The following is a 20,690-nucleotide window of genomic DNA, read 5'->3' on the forward strand; positions in this document are numbered from 1 at the left end:
TCCAGCTCTGGAGCCCTCAGCATAAGAAAGACACGGACCTGTTGGAGCGGGTCCAGAAGAGGGCCACGGAGATGATCAGGGGGTTGGAACACCTCTCCTATGAAGAAAGGCTGAGCGAGTTGGGGTTGTTCAGCCTAGAGAAGAGAAGGCCTTGGGGAGACCTTATTGCAGCCGATCAGTACTGAAAGGGGGCTTATAAAGAAGATGGGGTCAAACTTTTTAGCAGGGCCTGTTGTGACAGGACAAGGAGGAATGGCTTTAAACTAAAGGGGGGTAGATTGAGACTAGATGTAAGGAAGAAATTTTTTATGCTGAGGGTGGTGAAGCACTGGAACAGGTTTTCCAGGATGCCCCATCCCTGGAAACATTCCAGGTCAGGTTGGAGGGGGCTCTGAGCAACCTTATCTAGTTGAAGATGTCCCTGCCCACAGCAAGGGGGTTGGACTAGATGAACTTTAGAGGTCCCTTCCAACCCAAACTATTCTATGATTCTATGATTAATTACTGCTTATACTCATTATATCATATAATACTCCAGGACTGTCAGATTTCATATTTTTTTACCAAAAGTAAATGCTGATTTTTTTGTTCTGAAAGTTCCTTTTCCTTGTTTTAGAGGGAAAGGTTCTTTAAAAATGGTAGTGAATAAAAGTTGTAAAATTTTAAATATTTGTAGTCTTAAGGATCAAGAAGTGGAAAAAAGTTCTATTTCTAACCTGCTATATTTGAACTGAAAGATTGTTCTTAAAAAAATAACTACCTAGGAAGCAAACCAAATCTCATTAGTTTTTAGGAGGTCTGATTCAATATTTTTTGCATGCTTTGAGGTTGTGAGACTGAAACTCCTTCCTGTTTACCTGTAGGCTCATGGTGAGAAGCAAGTGTGGCAGCTGACAAAGACTGACAGTTGATTCAGTTTTTGTATGTGAAAGTGAGAGGAGTCAAGGCAAGAACTTGAGCCTCCCTCCTGCAACAACATTTAATGTAAAACTCCCCGATGCTTCTGCATATGAAGCTATATAATAAATAGCCGTAGTTTGAGGAATCACCCGAATGTTTTGGCCTCCATTCAACAAAAGCAACTAAGCAACTGCTTACTCCGAGGATCCTGAGTATCCCCAATATCTTTGAGGTAGACTGTGAAAGGATGAACACCAAGTGCAGATCACACTCCTCAGTGTTTCGCAGGAGCATGCCTCGGGAGTCTTTATTACCAGAAATAATCCCTAGGAAGTCAATGGAAGAACTTAACTTCAAGAGAATAAGGATTTTATTTGTTATTTTTATAAAATCTTGATTGCATAAAAGATTATACAAGCATATATATATAGCAAAAGGAACTCTTACTTGGCTGTTAAAACTCCCAGATAAAGAACCTTGCAAAGGTCTGTTTCTCTCTGTTGCCTATATTCAAGAGTGCCTTGAATGAGTAGCTCTGGTGTAGACATCTGTAGTGCAAACACCCAGAGCTAGGTGAGACAAGCCCAGCCCTGTCTCAGATAACCCAAACACAAGGTCTCTCCACAGGCTCAGAAGCTCTGCAGTCTGCGGGCTGAGGTACCAGATCCACTGTCATCTGGGGGAGGGAGGAAGCACCCTGCGGTGTCTGCCTGCCCAGAGGAACCTGAACCCTGTCCAACAAGGGCACAGCAGTGCTCTCCGCACAAGGCAGGGTGGCTGTGAGCAGTGCTGGAGAAGGTAGTCCTAGCCACCCTCGGTGCAGTAATCCAGAATACTGGCCCAGGCAGTGGAAGACCCTTCAGTCTGGACAGGTTCAGGCTCCCTACTCCCACTTTCTGGGATAATCCCCGAAGCACATGGCTGGGATGTGTACCCTTTCCAGTCCTTTTGGTGAAGCTGGACCACTCTGCTGAGAGGAATCCAAGATCTGAGTGACCAGGTCTTGTAAGTAGTAATAATCTCAGAAGAAATCTCTTTCTGAAACCCACCATCCATCAAGAGCTGGACAATGCTGAGCTCTGGTCCTAGTTACTAAAATCATTTCTGTAGTTCATACAAAGCTTCTCCCATGGAAAAGTCTGTGGAGTACAGGCTCGCTGACACATCAAGTCCTTCTTCGTCAGCTCAGCTTTGCTGAGAAGAATGGACTAGATCCCTACCTCTTCTAGCTTCTGTGGACTTTTGACATGCTTTATGCCCAAAACATGGATCTAGCTCTTCTCAAAGAGAAGACTAAACCCAAACCATCATAGCTGGGTGCCTGAGCTATGAAACTGTTGTATAAACGTGCATGTTGGTGACATTTCTATTCTCTCTTCCTCTACCAACATCCCAAATGCAGGGAGTGACACTTCCCTCCCCCATAAGGTTTTTAAAATACAACACACACATGCCTAGGCAAGGAGACTTCAAGGCTGTGGAAAGGACGTGTATGCACATATGTCCAGGGCTTGTTTTCTAAATCATAAAAAAAGGAGAAGGGTGCAAAACACAGGTCTGTCTTCAGTGTTACAGTCTGCATTGTTGGAAGTGCTTTCTTTCTCAGCCTGCTGTTTTGGTGGGGGGAATCCACTTCGGGGTGCCGATCCCCCCTGCACCTGCACGCAGAGAGCCTGGGTGCCGCCTTGGGTTCAGCATGGAGGTGCCCGCTCCCCAAAGGCAGCCTGTGCTCCTGCAGGTGCTCTGGCCTTTACTAGCTTTCAGGCTAATGGTTTTATAAAGTGCTCAGGCTCAGAAATGCCTTTCAGTCGAACAGGTACGTTCAGCCAAGGGAAACGGGCTTTTAGGGGCAGAAGGATTTTTATGCACAGAGGACCTAACTCCTGATGTTTCAGCATGCCTGACTTTCACCTAGAGACCCCCTGTGCATAAAAGTATTGTACACCATATGTACATCAAATGCCTGTCCAGACTGCAATGGATGCTGCTCTTTTAAATAACTTTTTTTTTTCTTGCTTTGTTGGGCACCACAACACTGAAGTCATGTTGAGAATATAGCTCTAAGCCTCATCTAAAAATGAGAGTTAGGTGCTCAAGCCATTACTTAGTCACTTCTAAACTTCATCACATAAGCTTCACACAACAGTAAAATGTACTTGGTCACAGTTATGCAGAAGACACTGCAAATTCTCTCTTCCATGGAGGTGATAAGAGTCATCTCCTCTGGCCACCTGCATATTCTCAGTGTGAAACAGAAATCATGTGTAGGGCATGGCATTAGTTACCAAACTGCAGTGAAAGGGTAAGATGGACTTTTTTTACCATACTTGAAAAAGCGAAGACATTAGAAGTGAGGAAGGAGTTAATCGTTGCAAAATACACGGTCATTTCCTGAGCCCTGTGGTTGGATGAGTGCAAACTTTCAACTATTTCTAATTCTTCTCTGTCATTTAAGAGGCTTTCAAGGTGCACTGTACATCCCAGACCAGGTAAGGAGTACAGCTTTTCACTTCTTGATTGTTTATTCAAAATTGTTTTTCAGTGGAGTCAGACTCAGTCAAGACTGATCTGTTCTCCCTCCTATTATTTGCATCTGAAGGGAGAACAAAGTTCATTGCAATCCAAGAAGTACATGTGTGTCTTTGTGCCAGATGACTGTGAGCTGTAGAAATAAAGAAAGAACTGTATGGGTTAGTAATAGAGCAATGATAATGAAGAAGTTATGTTACACATAGTCAGAAGTCAGAATTATTACAGCAAATACTGCAGTAAAAGAGAAAGGAAAGTCTTACCACCAGTTTTAAGGAGTTCACTCTGCACAAACCACTATCAAAATAAGGGGTTCTTAGGTGTACAGTTTGCTTTAGTAAGGAAAGTAGTAAAAATCATAGCATGTCTTCAACAGTATTTTTAAAAGGTGGAAGAATGAGCTTCTACATATCGGGGGAGGAAAAAACCCAAGATAATTTTGGACCAGTCTTATTTGTAAATCTGGACCTGATATCTATCTTTAGCTATTGCAGAGTCATATAGTGTAGTCATCCTGAGACTGTTCCTGAGGTTTGCAGCAACCAAACATACACACAGAAGTGACTGTGGAACCATATCATAAAACGATATAATTTCATCGGGGTCTTTTGATGCATAAAACTGAACTCAGACAGACAGGCACCAGAAGGAAGTCTCATTAACACAGTGCACTCTTGCATACTGCATTTGTTGTCTCTTAATAGACAGGGAGAGAGACTATTTGCGTGAAGGTTTTTTTAATAGTTCAGAAACAAGCATAAAATAGCCATCTGTAGGGCAGTTATTGTAATAATCTGCTGTCACCAGGTCGCCCTACAGAAAGTGAAATTGTACGTGCTGTGAGGATCCCTGGGCGAAGTCATACACTGGAGATTCAGGTTTTTGGTACTTGCTTTTTTTTAAGTCTTTGCTTGTAATGAGTTTTAATGTTTGGACATTGGCTCCTTGACTGTGCTCAGTGTTTGGTATAAAAGCTTTCTGGATTTTATACATAGTGGTCAGGAGAATCTAGCTAGGGTTTTCAAAAACATTCATTTGATTCAGACATGTTAGTCCCATCAATGTTTGGACTTCGTTCCTAAATCACCTCCACCTTACTTGTGAGATTGCTACTACTGTAGCACTTGGACCTCTGTGACGAATTTCACCCTTAAAAGACTCTGTGAGCCACAGAAGTTTTGTCACTGTCATCTACAGATGGGGAACTCGGACGAATCTCAGTTGGCACCAGACTTGTGCCCTGGTTTTCGCAGCTCCCCAGTGCAGGTGATCTGATCAAGAATCCCAGGTCTTCCCTTGTAAACAGCCATACATCTGTTTAGACGCAGCCAGAGGGCATGTCACCGTTCTGCTAGGGAAGAGGCTATGGCATGGGTAGAAGCATTTGCATCAGCCTTAGTCTTCTCAGTTTGAGTATCGATGCTAAGCAATTTCTGTTCCTTACAGCTCTGTACGGCCTTAGCTGCTAAATACTTGCAGCCTATGCTACAGCTTGCTAGATGAAAGCTGGCTGAGGTGTGCCTACCCATCCTGCAGTCACATTTCCCAGTTACTGCATAGGCACAGCTCAAGGGAAAGTACTCAGCAGCTTTGTGTGGGAAGAGCAAACTGAACCGAGGCCTCCCCTGTCGCCAACCAGGAGCTTACCCACTGCTTCTGCCTTCAGTTTTTAGCGTCCCTTCAGGTACACTTATTGAAAATGTGTATTCAAATTCTGTCTTTCAGGGTGGGTTTGGGTTCAACTCAGATGCATCTGCCTGTGCAGACATTTTGCTCTCGCTGATGACTGTAAGTGCAGAAAAGGACAGCTTAGGTGATTGCAAATGTTTGCTCTCAGTGCTCTCTTTCAGCATGAGTATCTTTGTTTGGTGTGGGAAAAGGGTGTACTCCTCTGCTCTCTGTCAGAGTGAGGCGTACGTTATATGTAGCGGCATAATAGGATGGAAAAGAAACAAACCCTAGAAAAGCCATTCCTTGTATGGTAAATGTGGTCTCCCCCAGTAACTGCTGTGTTCTGGTCAAGTGGCTGGAGAGGAGAAACCCAGCAGCCCACAACGCAGCCTCAAGAAGTTATCCTGTGACGGGCTCGCTCTGTCCTGGTCAAAAATGAAGAGACAGCAAGACTATTTCTCAATGTGTTTAAAAGATGTGGTGGTGTTTTGCACGCGTATTGCCACCTAACAACTGTACTTCATATTTGCATAGTTTCCAGATAAGAAATTGTTTTGAAGCAGAAGTCCAGGGTGCTTCACCACTGACAACTAATGTTTGCAAAGCCTCCAAATGGACAGAAGTATTTTTTTTTTTTATCACACATGTTTATTGACACTGTTCTCATGTTTTTCATAGCGTGCAAAATGAGCTTGAAAATGGAGCTCTCCTCTGAAAAATGACTTTATAGAAATGGGAGCATTTGGCTCTTGACTACCGCCTCAAAAAATCCTGGATGAAATGAGCTCATTTTATAAGTAAATGTCTTTGGGACTGTTGTTCAGGCTTGTTTACTCTTACTGCCAGCTCTCAAATGGGAAGGTCAAGTTGGTGTTCCTCTTGGGCTTACTATTTATACGCAGGAAACCTGAGAGGGACTCCTAGCCTCAGAGTTAGTGTTGTTATTTTAAAATAGGTTTAAAATGGGTAATATAATCCGATTTTTGTCTAAATGTAGGTGCTAATCAATAAGAAATATCCCACAGGGTTCATTTTCTACATCCTTTGAATCTGGTAACGTCAGTTTGATCTGGTGTCTTTTCATATATTTTTGATCGGAAGCCTTCTGTCCTTACTGAAATTTTCCATCGGTAGTCTTATTTTTCAGTGTTGTTGAGTATTTAACTAAAGCTAAGTACTCAGACAGAGAAAGAGAGAGAGATATCTGTACATGATTCATGCATCATCTCAACTTTTTTAAATGCTGGATTTTAGCTCTCGTTGATATCATAACAGAGAGATTCTGCCTTTTTGCGCACAGACTGATGAGGGCCCAAGAGTTGTTCAGGCTGGGGCAAGGCATTTATAAGCTTGTTCATCAAGAGCTGTACATTTTTGTCACATTTTCACACTGCTGCATGAGGAATTCGGGCTCAGCAGCTGGTGAATTAAAAATAATTTTACCCTCACATCCTCGCTCTCCAACTGCTGATTAAGTCTTGAAATAACAACAGAAATTACGCACCGGTACGGTCATGATGAAGCAGCTAGGGTTACTTACTACCATATACACCGCATCTGATTCAGATCTGCCAAAATAAGAAGGGAAAATATCAAGTCACCAAAAAGTATGTGCGTTTTTATCTTTTCTTCATCTTCAGATGTGGATATAATGCATCTTTAGTAATCCTGCACAGGTACGTTTTACAGCTAGTGAACCGTGTTTTGAAGCTATGAAAGGTAGCGTTATCAATGTTTGTCACTGTTTGGCATTATCTTTAGATGTGCTTCTTTTAAACATTTTTTTTGGTAACAACTGATTCTTAAAAGATTTTTTCTTTGCTCCTTTCTGCAGCTCTTACTCAGAGAGGAAATCTGATCTGCTGCAGCACGGAAACATCAGCGGTGACCACGGCGAGACAAATTCCTTAGGGAGCTGCCTGTAAGTCTGATCAACATTTAAGATGAAAAGTTTTGCATTTTCTTCGGCAGGATGTTACATACAGAGTTTAGTATGAGGCAATTGCTGAGGCAATAAGGGAATATTCAGGAACACAAGCCTCTGCTTTGAGTAGGTGAGTAAGCACAAAGAAAGGAATTATCTTGTAAGGACTTTTTCTTTCTTTTTTTTTTCCCCCAAAACTTCTCAAAAATATGATCTGTCTTTGAGACTCTCTAAATCATGCCCAGCTGAAATCCTGTTCTCCCAGGATCCTGGGTGCACTGAGTAGACCCCACTTCTGGTCTACAATGGTTCAGCAAGGGAGAATAAGCCTTTCGTACTTTTGTTACTTCACCTTGTGACAGTCAAGCAGTGCAGGGATCAAAGGGAAATCCTCCTGGAGCACAGGGGGTGGTGAGAGTTAGGGCAGGAAACTGTGGATAAGCAGGAACAGAAATGGTTCCTGGGAAAGAAAAGAAAAGAGAAGAGGAAAACGGGTAGCACGAAATCAAGGTAGACGAGGACAGAGGGTGGTGTCTGGACAGCAGTTAATGGGAGAAAGACAGGCTTTGGGTACATGCTACAGATGACGTCAGTGGGTTTGCAGATGACAGCAAGGAGTGATCCTTTCAGCTCTTTTCCTCAAATACCCTGGAGAAAAACCTGAAATATCCAGGTCTCAGCAACCTAAAAATAAATCTTCAAGGGAAAGTATGATTGTCTGCACCCTCTAGTGGTCTAGACAGAAAATACGTTTTTACCCAACAGTAGTTTTGCACTACATCCATTTGCTGGGACCAGTCATACCCTGGTCTTTAGCTTATTTGACGCATCTGTAATAACTGTTCTCAGCCTCTGAAACATGATGGCTACATCCAAACTCCTTTTTGGGAATGTTCTTTGGTCTATGATAACTCCTAAACTACACAAGATGGTTGTGTGGGGCCCAGAGTTGTTTGAGGGAGCATTAACTGGTGTGAAAAAAAATGGTGCCATAACTGTAACAGACCAAGGAATTGAATTTCATGGCCTGAGCATTTAATTTACTAATATTGACATACCCTTCATGTAGTAACATCTCCCTTGTGCATGTGGTATAGTCCTCTGTCCCCTAAGTGCAAATATTACAGAAGAATACTTCAGCACAAAAAAATCAACCGACAGCCCATTCAGAGGGAGACTGTTGCCTGTCTCCTTGATCAGTCTCATCTACTTGCTGCTGGAGGACACATGCTGACTGAGAGGTAGGACTACAGGAAAAGGCAAAGTAGCCTTGTGATTTTAGTGACTGAGTGATGTCCTGGCAAATGAGATCCCGCCACTGATTCTGCCTGGAAGTCTTGTGTGATGCTGAGGAAAGGGCACCTCCATAAGAAAAGGATACATGAGAAATGCCTGAAATGGAGCTGGGGTAGAACTTCAGAGCTTCAGCTCCAAGTGAGGACAATTCTCATACAGCCTCTGACCACTGGGGAATTATACCCTAGTAGTTGCTTCTCATAATATAAGATAGCAGTACTTAAGATAGCAGTACTTAAGATAGCAGTACTTAAGATACTTAAGGACAAGTATAGAGCAGATATCCATTTGCAATTATAGAGCAATTGGATTTTGACAGGACTGAGAGAGCTGGCCTAATGCCAGTAAGGAGCATGCTTAAAGCACATCAGTAAGACTATATTTCTTCTTTAGAAATAAAAGTACTTCCTTTTGAAACACAGTCAAAGACTAGGAAGTAGTGTAACTCCTCCTCTAGAGCACTCTCCTAGGAGAAAGAGCATGTATGTTCAACACTCTCTTTGGAAAGTATTTAAAGCTTTATCCACCTCCTTCCTTGCTATCTAGATAGTATGCTAGATACCACAGTCTGGGCTGATTTGTACCTGGCCAGTTGAAGCTGGAAGAGCAAGCAGTGGTCATTGGACAAAAGAGGAACAGATGCCTGAAATATCATTGAGCTAGAAGGCAAAAGACCTCATCTCTGGTCTCATCTTCAAAGACGCTATTTCACATTAAGTAGTCACTGGATAACCCCAAAGGCCAATCTAAAGAGTAGACACAAGGCCATGTCCACCTACCTTACAGTTGGTGACTGCCCCTGTCACTAGGCTAGAGAATCTCTTGCCCTCCTGCATGGCATTTTCATCTTTCCCTGAGTTTTCGTATCTATAATTTCTTATTGCGCATCTTTGATGTGAAATATGGGCAGTACCCAACAGCTCTGTGGTTAAAACAATCTCCTGCTCAGATAATAAGTCCCATGGTCAGACTTGGGAGGCAACCTGAGCTATCTATTTCCTGACCTTAACCGCTACTCTACCATTTAGAGAGGGAAGGAAAGTGTTTCTCTTCTATCAACCATCTTAAAAGATTGCAGCAAATCATATTCAGTCCCCAGAAAGAAAAGGCAACAGGGAATTTTCATAAAAAGAACCTTCACAAAGAGGATCAAGGCTCAGGTCTCCCAGTAGTTTTCCTGTGAGAGAATGTTCTGAGAGACTCACTAAGATTTTTTTTTTCCAAGTTTTCATGTTTCCAAGGTTCATCCATAGTCTCCTTCAGATGACCTATGTGTGTGGCATGTGAAAAGTGCTGACTTCACACTGTTCCTCGTAGTTTTGTGGACTATTTCAGATCCCATTCTGAGACACCTAAGTCTTCATCAGTGCCTTAATCCTTCCACCCATGTGACGCTCATCTTACAGAGCCTGAAATCCTGTTTCAGATCTGGCTTCAAGGGGTTAAGCTTTCAGAAGTAGGCACCAACTCTGAGTTCCTCATTTTCAAATGCTTATTAAAAGACACCTGGGTCTGACTTGCAGAAGTATTGAGTACTCACAGATCCAGATATAGTCAATAGAAATGTGGCTTTGAAACAGTAATATTTTGTGTAATGCCAAGTGCTCTTAGAAATCAGACCCTTGGCAACTCAGGGCCTCCATTCCGCACTTTCCTGTTTGTAATATGGGGTTAAATAATCTTCAGATTAGAGGAAGGCTGCAAAGAAGAAATTTGCAGGTCTTTTTGAAGCACTTTGATGCCACAACACTGGATGCCACAAAAATACCCACAAATTTTTTATTTGGTATTGAGGACAGGAGTTTGAACAGTGCACTGTACATGGGGCATAGTGTCAGTCATTGAACAATGAGGAGAAAAAAGTCTAAATCTTTCTGATGGGGTATTTTGCCTTTGGAAAATTGCTGGGCAGGCATTGGTTCCAACAAAGATCAAATGGAAACGGGCAGGCTTAAACTTGTCCATTTTCCAGCCAGCTGACTTGTAAAGTTTCTTGGCAGCTGGATTGATTGGCTCTCTTCAGCTTGTTGACTTCCAGCTTTTCACTAGTAGGATCATTAAACTGCAAAGCAACCAGGGGAACCTGCTGATGAAGTTCTGGCTCCCAGGCTCTTCAGCTGTTTATTTGTCCAGGCTGCTAGAGCAGTAACCTTCCTGAGGTATATCAGCATTGTGAGTATTTTGACAAGGAAGGAAAAGACAAGACATTTTCATAAGGGACACCTTCCCCTCCCCTCAATCCCAGGTCTCTGCAAAGCTTATGATCTCAGTGACCCAGTGCTTAAATAATCAGTGCACTGATCAGAGCTGTTGTGGTCATTAGAAGTACATAGTTAGTCAAAAAGCTTGCAGCTTATCCATGATTGCTGCTAACAGAAGTTGGCTGCTAGTACAAGAATGTGAGACTGACTTAAGCAGGAGCAAGATCAAGCCCTTAAGCGGAACTAAACACTGCTTTGCACATTGCATGCAACACCTCTTTATCAGCCCAATTTGTGACCTAAATCTGTACATGCTTGTCAAAGAAAATATCTGGAACCCACTCTTTCACATGAAGACATGCATTCTTAGTCACACATTTCTCCCACGGGGCATAAAGATATTGTTAACACCTCTAAGAGGATGAAGAATGAAGTTTCCTGCTAGGTGTCTGGCTTTCACGATCTCAGCAATTCTCTGCTGTGTAGATACATAACCTTAAAATCTGGTCTTGGTGGATAAAATAGCCTCACAAACTCATCACTGAGATGTTTCAGGTTCAGCGTGTGTTAAATGTTTGAGATTTTAAATCATATCTACTTGTGAAAGCTTTTTTTCAGATTTTTAAGTGAAAAGTTTTCCATCAACAACACTTCTCAGAGAAACTAATGGGACATGGCAGAGTTTTACATGTTATAGTAGGCTATATATAGGTTTGCTCGACTCACATGTCTATTCCTTCTAATGTTACTGGGCTGTCTTACATGAGTACATGATTACCCCCACATGAGAGAGGCAGAGATCATAACTGATCTGGATATCAATAACATAAATGGTTGGTCTACCCTCGGCTTTAAAATGTTTACACAGAGTAGGGTGGATTCTCAGCACCTCCTAGTTTTTGCTGCTGCAGTACTGCAAAAACAAACTTTGCAGTCTCTCACAGCAGTGCCTGGGGATCACTTTGTTGTATGGGGAACATCAGCACGTGCAAAGATTATTCCTACGCCAGTTAGTGGTAGGACAGCAGAGAGAGACAAATTGTACTACAGAAATATCAGCTCCTTTGGTTGTGCCTACTCTTCTGGCTGCTCTAACTTGTCTCTGGGACTAGTGTAGTCATGAGTGTAGAAGGAAAAATAGGTGGTCATAAACATCTTTGCCTACTTCTAAAAAGCATGGGGGCACCTGGGGATTTGACTTCCTCATATTTGAAATAAAAAATGTAGTGTTGCAGCTTGCCATTGCCAACAATTTCATGGTTCAGGCTAACATGCTACAGGAGCTGGAAATGTTCCTCTACCCCCACCTGTCTCAGCAAAGGAAAAAGTTCTTACCTTCCATATATCATAATCTTAAACTTTTCTAGTAAATCTGAAAAAAAGAAATGAATAAGTAGGGGTTTGTTCGCAAAGGACCGGCCAGAAATTCAAAGTGTGCCAGACGTTAGAAATAATGTCACGCTTCTGTATCAAAGATAATTTTGTGTCCAGCTGTGGGCCCAAGAGAGCTGAATGCTAAATGCTCTCGCTTCCTGGTGCCTTCAATGGAAGATAAATGTATTCGCTGGGTCTTGGCCCATTCATAAATTGGGTCTGTCATGTGTTAAGTCAAGCAGGATTTCGTGTAGGATTTGCAGACTGGTTTTTGATACCACATGAAATACTCTGCCATTTATTCTGAGCTACAATTTTATTGCTTTGATCCCAGGCTGAAAAAGGGATGGGTGAGAGGCATTTTGAGCAGTTAGCATGAGACTCACAGTGACACTCTCCCAAAAGGGGAGATAACACCAACAAGCTCTCCAGTGGCTCTGTGGGGAGTAGAAAACACTTGCCTATTTTCTTCCTACAATTCTGTGACTTACGGTAGATTACTATGTAGTGAAGATTGTCATTATTGTCATTGTACATGTCTACAACCTTCTCCCGAGTTATTATGGCCATGACACACAGAAAACCATATGCAGTTGCAGAAATCAGGGAAAGGAAAAAAAAAAAATTAGGTGGAATTATAAATATCTGAATCGCAGGCTTTCATCCAATTGGCCAAATATTTTTATGCAATGCACAGAAACTTAGTTAATCTTGGGACCTACACCCTCTATCAAATTTGGCTAGAATTAACCAACACATTCACATTTATCAAGGGAGAAAGGGGAAATACAGACCTGTGAATATAGACCAAAGATCCTTTTCAAACAAAGCTGAACAGCAGCTGAGCTCAGTAGTTGTTTGTTTTTTCTTTATATTCTTGCTTCTAAATTAATGATAAAGTGAACAAGTGGAAGTGTTTGATGCCTGCTCTGGCTGACAGTCACCAGGACTCCCACATCCTCGTCTGGATTCTCCCACATCACATCTTTCCCCTACAGATGAGGCCACATGCCCACCCACAAACCTCATTTGTCAGGTAAGAAGGTGTACTGAAAAACCAGAGTCTTTCACTTTTAAGTCCAAGCAGCCTACACTGTTTCCATGAACAGTATTTATGTACTGGCTCATAGAAAGCATTGCCTGGCCCAGCATCTCAGTGCATGTTATCCCCATGGTGGTCCACAGAATCCTGGCCCTCGCCTTCCATTTCTGCAGCCCAGTGCCGTTGTGCCCTTTTACTTTCTTCTGGGAAGAAGACAAACATCCAAGCCTCCCCTGAAATAGATTCAGTCTGCACTTTCTGTGTCAACATTAATGCCTCAATGCTCTCCTCCTCCGGAGGAGAAATGTGTTGTAGAGACTACCTTGTGGGTGCTTATTTCCTTTTTCGAGATCTGAGCTGGAGCTTAATTCTCTTGATGTATAGCCATCAAAGGCAGTGAAAATAGACAACGCGCAGTGATGCTGGTAAATAAAAATCTTACAGACTGTTACGTGCTGTCTTATTGCTTCATGCACAAGTGTTAAATGGGATTGTATAAAAGCAGAAAGTTAGGCTTGCAGCAAACTACTAAATAGCTCTGAAGATCAAGATGAAATATTTCCAATTTTATCTATTTATTTTATATTAATTTTATTCACATTTATTTCACTTATGAAAGAAATTAATCCTAAACCATCCCTAATCTAAGTCCTTTTCCGTGACCACTCACACTGGTGAAATACGGTGCTGTAGATTTTGGCAATGCCCTATGCACAGACAGTTGTAAATGACAGCACTTTTTTGAACACACATCTGCAAGACACAGTGACTTTAGCTTTTGAACTTTTTTTCTGTTAGGGCTACAAAGATTATACTGCTGCTGAATCACTACTGTCAATGATGACAAATGACAAGAGTATTTCTCCAGTGGAGAGACAGCCAAATATAGTATAATTTTTAAAAAGCCAGCATAGCATTCTTAGATCAGAATTATAGAGTATGTAAAACTTTGCAAATCAGTTTGTATTTGTCTTTTTGACACTGACAGTCCAGCTCTCCTTAGTGGCAAACCCCAAGGTAAAGTACTTTACTGCACTTGCTCTGTTTTATATGCTTTTGATCTAATAGATCTCAAATTAAATAACTGGGTAGAAAAAATGGTGCCACCCTACACTGGAAGGGTTTGGAAACCAACCTCTCTTCTCATTATTAGAAATAGTCCCTTCACTTCGTGTTTCAGTCTGGATGGGTGAGAAACCTGTGCTTGTTCTTTGGCTAAAAGTGCAGAGTTTCCATTTCCAAAGTTCTCACTATAGTTTCCACTAGTTTTAACCTCCCCAGAAAAAACACACCTAGTTTAGGGTTCTTCTGTGTTGTTTATACACTGTTTAAAATGTTATCAAGTCTTTTTTAACTTTTTGTATGCTTAAAAGCAGATTGTTTCAACCACTACTTCCTTATTTCTCCTCCCTTCCTCTTAACTCTTTAATATACAATTTCTTAGATACTCGTGCTTTTGTTCTTTGTTTATAGTCTATGAATAAGTTGATCTATGCATCTTCACAACCAACTGGGATTATGAAAGCCAAGCAAATTTTCAGGTAGCTTCTCATCCGAAAAGCAAGACAGGGTTGAAGAGGTGACAACAGTTTGGTAGGAGTGGGATTTTGTCAGGCTTTTACCACCGAGAATCTTATGGTCTTCTCATTCATCCTTCTAATACTGTTTTATTATGACAAGCCTACATCACACACTTCATCGGAATGATCAGGATTGCTTGCAATCTGCCATCACACAACACTAAAAATAACCTGATCATCTGCTACTTTCCTCAAACCCTGTCCTTCACAGTGATGCATCCACATACCCGCTGGTACGAGTTAGTCATACCAGCAATGACAGGATGCCGCAAGAGATAGCTGAGGTCTCGTGCTGGGGCTAGGAGGTGTGTGTAAACTATTCCACGTATGTCCCGTGAGCCTAGTTCTGTTAAAAAAGCGTTAGGTTAGTCTCCGCTCTGAGGCCAACCTGCCCCACGTTGTAACTCCATGAGCCCAGCTTTCATTTTTAGTGAAGTCCTTTTCTCTGGCCTTAAAGTGGGGAAAACAGCTTCCTAGGTATCTCTGTGTGTAATTGCCCCTCTTAGTAGGTAAACGTAGTCAGTGTAAGTATAGGATCTTTATATTGTTCTTCTCCCATCCCATCTCGGCCCCCCCCCCCGGGGGGGGGGGGGCATATGTAAAAGACCTCAGGAAGAGGTAGAGCAAGTAGATACCTACACCCCTGTAAGCCGAGGCTCATCATCCTTCTCTAAACAACCCAGCACTCGGCCTGGTGATTTGCAGTGAAGGCACCATACCTACCTGCCAGACTCACCCTCATCCACCCCCCCAAGTCCCTTATATCCAGACTACTCTGTCTAGGAGAATGCTGTAAAAATGCAGAGTTGAGCCAGGTAGCTTTTCTCTGCTGAATGCCTTTCCTAGTCTGCTGGGACAGGATATATGGACAGGGTATCTGTTCTCAAGGAGTTTGGCAAGGGAAAAGTTAAAATGTCTGCAGACATACCATGATCTGGGAGGACTGGCTAGCTGATTGAGTGGCAGTACAGTATGGAATACCTGCCAGGATTTTTGACCTAGAGAAAAGCCATTGGGACTGCCACAAAAGCAGGAAAGGCAAGTACTTTTACATGACTGCCACTGAGGCTTACAACAGACAGTGCAGGCAATCCGTCCGGGGGGGACTACACTCACCAAGGGATGATTTAGCTGCACAAGCCAAGGAGATTCTTCTGCAAAAGGGGCACAATTCCAGAAGGCAGAGCAAGGCAAATGTGCGTTTGTGGCTCACATTATATGCCCAACATCAGGCCTCTGCGTGTTCATATGCCTAACCTACTTGTTGGCATTCACCCCAACCTCACACTAAAGGAGAAAAGATTTCTTCACAGGTGGAATTTCCAATGTCCAACCTTAATGCTAGCATTGAAAAAAAGGCTTTAGGAGCCTAAATACTCTCTTGTCGTCGCTGTAAGTGCTAAAACTCAAGACTGAGGTCTTCAAATGCTCAGTTTTTTTCTAAGGGTGCCCCATATCAAAATATGAAGCCCAGTCACTGAGTGCTCAGAAGCACGTATATCCTAATACCCAACTCAGACTGAAGGCCTGAAATGATCCACCGTTGTGGAGTGGGGAAGGACTGTTCCTTGCGCTGTACCGTTTTGAGGACCCAGTATACCATAAACAGTCAAAGCACTTATTGGAGACTTACTGGAGTAGATCCTGCATGGGATACAGCCAGAAGAAAGCTGGCAGTGCCATGTGCCCTTTATTCCTGTGGATGCTTAGAGCACGCTCTACAGACTAGGGTAAGAAAAAAAGACTGTAGTGACTGTAGTGACTGTTTTGTTCAGTACCTGAGAGGAGAGGACATCCAATCTGCAGTTCCTGTTTCAATGTAATTTATAAGTTTTATATGAAGTGACTAATAGAAAATCTTATTGCTTGGTGGGGGGTGTAGATTCAGATCTCATCACTCTGAAGAGAGAAATGAATTTATATCTCCCACATCCCCACTGAGTGATATTTGGGAAATGTGAACAGTACTGTTGTTGCTGGTTTGGATCCTTCCATTTTTTGTGAGATAAGACTGATGCCAGCATCTCACTCTAGGAGAAATTTCAGCCGTAATACATGGTTGTAGCTAGAGGTCTCCTTGAAACCCTCAGCAAGGTATTGAAAGCTGCAACTTTCTCAGGGACCAAGGTGTTTCCTGTTGTCTAACTTGCTTGCTGCTCAGTGTCCTGGTTTTCCGGATCTTGTTCTAAAATGCCTAATTGTGAGCCAATGAGGTATGGGACATCTCAGCTGGGGCCATGGAGACTCTTGGGCAGGCAGGTGCCTCTGTCTACTTATGTTTGTACAACCCAGGGTAGAAGAGTTGTGGATGGTGGGTGCTCTAGGCTCTCTCCATGGATTTGCATTCTGTATTAACTGCCTCTAGGTACTTGTTGCTTTCCTGTGTCTCTGTCTTTCTTTTTCTGATTGAGCAAAACTAACCACAACCTCTTTTACACCCAGTTTCTAAAGAAACTCTTTTAACTGGTTTTCAGCTGAACTGCGGCTTTCTTGAGCTTGACTAGTGACAAGAACAAGACATCAGAAATCCAGTGTACGGAGTCATACCCGGTCTTTTCTAATATGAGGTATTCAGTCATTTGAGAACCAGAAAATCCTATTGTACCTTGCAGGTTTCCCCTTAGGATATTATTGCACTATTGTAATTTGGGCAGAAAAAACCCGCTACCTGTAAAGAAAGAGATTTCTATTTTGGTAATTGATTTGGGAAGTATCATTATTTGAGTATGACAATTTAAGGTACAAGAAAGTGCTCAATTTAAAAAGAAACATATCTGAACATAGCTTTGACAAATGCAGTCCCTTGAATATGGCTTGAACTGGACATTCAAAAAGATGGCACAAAAACTCATTCAAGAGCTTTCTGTCATAACTTTTGAATGATTTCATCAAGCTTATTGCATTGTTTTAAGAAATCATTGAAAGGTTTGCAGAGATTATAGCATAAGAGATCTTGATGCCTTGTCTTGGAAAAATGTAGTTATAAACTACGTTTATAATTCATAAACCATGAGAACAAGTCCACTGATTTCAGTAAATTAATGTTAATTAATTGGATGAATACTTTCTGTAAAACTGGATACAGAACATATCTAACTTCTTGAGGCATTCTAGAAAAGAATGGAAAATCTTCTAAGTAAATGGGTAGTGTTTTCATCTTTTTCATCAACAGTTTTCATCTTAGAGTAAGCATGCAAGCATGGTTTTTACAGATTGCTTCTTCAGTTAAATAAAAGCAGGTGCTGTGCCGGCAATTTCAAAAGCCGCTTGTTCTCCTTATAACACTTGGAGCATTTACAAAGCAAGACACTAATATTTCTTAAACCATCATCAGTGAGGTAACTGAGCAGTGCAAATATATTAGTATTATAAAAAAAAGACAATTAAATCAGACTAGGAAAGGCATTTCCTACTCTGTGAAAGAGCAGGAATTTTCCTACTCTTTCACATTGTGAGTGAAAGAGAGAGCACTAGAATTGAAGACGATCTGATTATGATCCTCGAGGACACACCTACAGTCTTGTCAACTCCAAGAAGAGTCCTGCTTCTTAATCATCTACCTCTTGTTATTGCAAGGAGGCTTTTTCACAAAAAGATATAGAGAAGTCAATAACATTTTCATCTCCTTATTGACATGGCTTTCTGCAGGAGTGATAATGAGGAAGCTCGTTGTGGGTGTTGTCCTCAGCCCACCTCATCCCAGCACTTTGGAAGTGCTCTTGGAGTGCCAGAGCCATCCTTTTTACACAGGCATGTTCAATAAGGTGGATCCTTACTCTAATCTAGAAAGTCATCATATTTTGGTTATCGTGCCATTGCAGAGAGGTCACTGACATGCTGATCTCCTGGTCAAAGTATCATTGCTACTTTTTCATTGACAGTTTTGGCAGCAGAAGACAATCTTGCTTTTGCTTTTGCTTTTGCTTTTGCTTTTGCTTTTGCTTTTGCTTTTGCTTTTGCTTTTGCTTTTGCTTTTGCTTTTGCAGAAAGGTGCATAGAAACCAGCCAGGAATGCTACTGCTAAGGACTGATTCCTCAAAAATATTTAGATGTCTAATTCCTTCTGAGGTCAAAATTAGCATCTTTCCCAAACATTGTTTTGCTGCAGGTGCTTAAAGAAACAAGAAAAAAAGGGCAATAACTATGAGGCAAACAAAAGCCAGACATTTAATTAAATGTAAACTAGCTAGTTCTCACTCTTTGCTTCTGTCAGATTATGAATTTGAGTATAGCGAATAAGAACAAAGCAAAAATGAAGTATGAACCTATTATTCTTGAAGACTGCAAAAGTTATTATTTCATCTATAATTAAAATACAAATGGCAATGGCAAGGAGTTGGCATGTGATGTGACCTAAAAATAGGACACTAGTATAAACACATGTTCAGCCTAAAAAGTAGTCTGTCTTGTGATTAGTGTGACCATTTCAAAATATTTCCTGTTGTGACTGTATAACCTTTAAAAAGAAGGGATAGGTTTTAGCTGATGAATTGCTAGGTGTCTTCTCTTTCTACTAGTCTTGGTTAAAAAAGGATAGATTTCTTTTACATTAAAGAAACAGGTAAACAAAACTAAATAACAAGGCCTTGTTTTTTTGTGTAGGATAGTTTATAACATGATGTAACAGAATGCTCTAAAAACTATCAGTCTATGCCGTGCAAACACAAGTAGCTTTTATGTGTAGTTTATAGTACATCTTAGAGGTAACATCTATAGAGATGGTGTGGGAGTGGTGGGAGGTTTGAACTGAGGAAACCGCTTTTGAAATTTGTTTTTTTGCGTGTGTGTAATTTTTCTAAAGAGTTTCAGAGAATTGAAAGAGGAACCTGCACTGAGCAGCTAGTCCTAACTTGTACAAAACTTTCCCCACATCATGTGATGAAACATCTTTTATCACTGCACTCTTATCTTTGGTATCTGAGATGTTAGAGCACTATGGCTTTGCTCACCTGCATGGCTGGATGGATGGTGCTAGAAGGGGTTGTGAGAATTTATTTTGCCTTCCCAGGCTCTTTTATGAAAATTTAATGCACAATCTTTACTAAATCCCAATCCTCAAGAAAATGGATTTATTTTAAAGCTTAAAACTCTGCTTTCCTTTTCTTCCTCTCTCTCTCTCTCTCTATGTGTATGACAATGCGGCAGAGCAAGAGACAGAGAAACACACACAGAAAAAGAAAGGATACTAAAGCTGCTTTCCTGGAATTGACATTGCCTTTACGTTTTTATAAAAGACTTGCTGAGATGTTAAAATAAAAAGGACTTGGACCTGTTTCCTTCAGTTCCCTGAGTGAGTTTCAAAACACTGGCTTTTTCCATCATTTGCTTGCCAAACCACATTAAACCCCCCACGGGCTGTAATGCTAAGTGACTATCACAGGCATCGGTGACTCCATCTTGCACGCCCCGCCGGGACTCTCCACTGCCTGGCTGATGCCGCACGGAGAGGCAGGCTGGCCACCACGCGCACGTGCAGAAACCGTGCCCTGGCCCCAGGTGATTTCAGCAGGGCTGGGGAGAGCATAGGCTTGGCAGGTCTGTGGGAAAATCCTGAGATGGCCCCGAGCCCTTGAATTTCCCATAAGCAAGCACGAGCCATGGGTCCCGAAACAGAGCTGGGAACTAAGTAGTAGCAAAAATTAAATGACCTCCACTATTCTCAGAAAGAGAAGCGAGAAAGTAGTTGGCACTGATCTTCACAGCAGGCAGGGGGGTGGCTTGTGTTTTCAAAAGCACTGTCCCATCTCTGCTCCCAGGAAGTTGAGGGCATCCTTAGGGTTTCAGAAGAGAAGGTGGCTGCTGTGGGGGCTGCGATCACATTTCAGTCACTGCCAAAGCATCAGGTACCTGCCAGTGAAGGAGCTCCCAGCGGCAGTTCTCCTTCGAGATCTATGGCACTACAAAAGAGTGTAAAAGGGAACCAAAACCTTTCGATAGGGAAGCCCTCACGAGAGCACGGGTTTCAAGCTTGCTGTTTTCTACCAAGTCTCATTTCTCATCAGATATTTCCACATATTATGCATTTCTTTTTGGGGCCAACAAGTTGTATTTTTATGTTATATTGATGCTAATAGATTAATCAGCTTCAGGGAAAGTTTTTGGTCACTGTAACGTACTTCTCTGCACCGTCAGCTCACAAGAAGGCTCCCTGGTGCAGATGTGGTTTGTGCTAG

General features: G+C 41.9%; 1 protein-coding gene across 1 annotated transcript in view; it reads left to right on the top strand.

Moving 5' to 3' along the window:
- The first annotated feature begins 3,347 nt into the window (after positions 1-3,347).
- The window catches only part of P2RY8 (purinergic receptor P2Y, G-protein coupled, 8), a 33,552-nt gene continuing 16,209 nt past the window's right edge, over positions 3,348-20,690 (top strand). The window contains exons 1-2 of the mRNA XM_009331275.1: positions 3,348-3,389; positions 6,935-7,021. The gene's annotated coding sequence lies outside the window, so the exon portion shown is untranslated. The remainder of the gene's footprint in view (positions 3,390-6,934; positions 7,022-20,690) is intronic.

This window comes from Pygoscelis adeliae, unplaced genomic scaffold (genome assembly GCF_000699105.1).
Source record: "Pygoscelis adeliae isolate BGI_AS28 unplaced genomic scaffold, ASM69910v1 Scaffold149, whole genome shotgun sequence".
Taxonomy (NCBI): domain Eukaryota; kingdom Metazoa; phylum Chordata; class Aves; order Sphenisciformes; family Spheniscidae; genus Pygoscelis; species Pygoscelis adeliae.